This window comes from Sinocyclocheilus anshuiensis, unplaced genomic scaffold (genome assembly GCF_001515605.1).
Source record: "Sinocyclocheilus anshuiensis isolate Anshui unplaced genomic scaffold, SAMN03320099.WGS_v1.1 scaffold2539, whole genome shotgun sequence".
Taxonomy (NCBI): domain Eukaryota; kingdom Metazoa; phylum Chordata; class Actinopteri; order Cypriniformes; family Cyprinidae; genus Sinocyclocheilus; species Sinocyclocheilus anshuiensis.
Window position 1 is genome coordinate 67,228 of NW_015557068.1, and position 1,608 is coordinate 68,835.

Below are 1,608 nucleotides of genomic sequence, written 5' to 3' on the forward strand. Positions count from 1 at the left end.
GCAAATTAGCACTGAAAATACCTGGGAAACATACAGTCAGAACTCCTTACTTGCAATATAAGACATAAGTGCAAGATCAGTGCCTAAAGTGGTACATTTCTAGCCAGCTCTCCACCTAAATTAAATATGACTTCAGTTAAAGTGAACTCCATTTTCTCAATTTTATATCCCACTCTTGCCGCTCTATATCTGTGGGACTTTGTTTCACAAGAAAAAAGAAAATGAATGAAGACGCTGCCAAGAACCAAAAAGAACAAAAGCAGCATCAGTCATTCGCTCTCAGAAAGAAAGGTACAAAAGCTGCCACTGCTGCAGGATCCTTTCAAAAGCTACTGCAATATGCACTTTTTAAGACTAATATGCATCTTTTCAGGATAAATTTAAAAGGCAGCCGCTTCAGTGACAGACTTTGTAACATTTGCACCGTTGAATAAAACGTTTCAGTAACACTTTACTTAAAGCCTTTAGGGCATTATAAAAGCATTTTGAATGCATTAATTGTGCCTTGGAATGCACCATTGATATAGTATTATAGTTTCTATTAATATTTTGAACCAGTTTTTATTTTTATTGTTTATGTTTTCATTTTATTTATTTATTTTTCTTCATATATGTCTAAATACTTTTATTCAGTTTTCATTTTAGATATTTTCGTACATCAAGTTAAACTAAATTAAAATTAGAAATGTTTCCTTGTCAATCAAAAAAAATATATAAAATGCAATTTTTCCATATTTTATTTTATGTCAGTTAATATTTATTTTATTTCAAGTAATGACAGTGCTTTTTTAAATGGATTTAATTTTAGTTTCAGTTTTAGTTAACTACAAAAACCTTGTATAATCAAAAATTAGTCATAATTAATTGTATTACTTATCTATTTAGAAAGTATAATGCATTAAAACAAAATAATATAATGCATTTTAACTTCGGTTACAATTATTTATGAAAATAAATAATGCATTAAAACGTACATTATGCATTATACATAAATGCTTTAAGTAAAGTGTTAGCAACATTCATTCGCACAAACGCTACAACGCTTTTGACTTCAGAAGACTTGAAATACAGCGCACAAACCCTACAGAGCACTTTAAAGGGTCTTATTTTGTCCTTTTTGGAGTTTGACTGGTCTTTTGTTGATCTGCTCAGAGTTTCTGACAGAAAAAAAAAAAAAGTTTGGAGTGACATGAGGGGAGTAAATTATTACCGAATTGTCATTTTTAGGCAAACTACACCCTTTAAATACCATCCCACATCTCCTTCTTTCATTCGATGAGAGCTGAATGGGTCTGTAATGAGACGAGCGTGTATGTGTTGTGCTGTTTTCACCCGCGGGGCTACAGATCCACCCAACTGACTCCATCCAGCTCAATTTAATGCTAAAATTAAAATTACACACATGTACTTATGGAATACATCCAATATACCACTAATGGGACACACAAACTTCGTAACATTATCATTAACTATAATTCCGGAAAATAAATAAATAAGCCTCAGTGAGACTGCATTTCAGAACAAATATTTCCACTATTAAAAGACACTGTATTTCTACATTTTCTGAAAAAATCATCAGTGCGGATTTAAAAGGCATTGGGGGGGGGG

General features: G+C 31.8%; 1 protein-coding gene across 1 annotated transcript in view; it reads right to left on the minus strand.

Moving 5' to 3' along the window:
• The window catches only part of LOC107676693 (adhesion G protein-coupled receptor L3-like), a 298,216-nt gene that overhangs the window by 27,778 nt on the left and 268,830 nt on the right, over positions 1 to 1,608 (minus strand). The gene's annotated exons all lie outside the window — the stretch shown is intronic.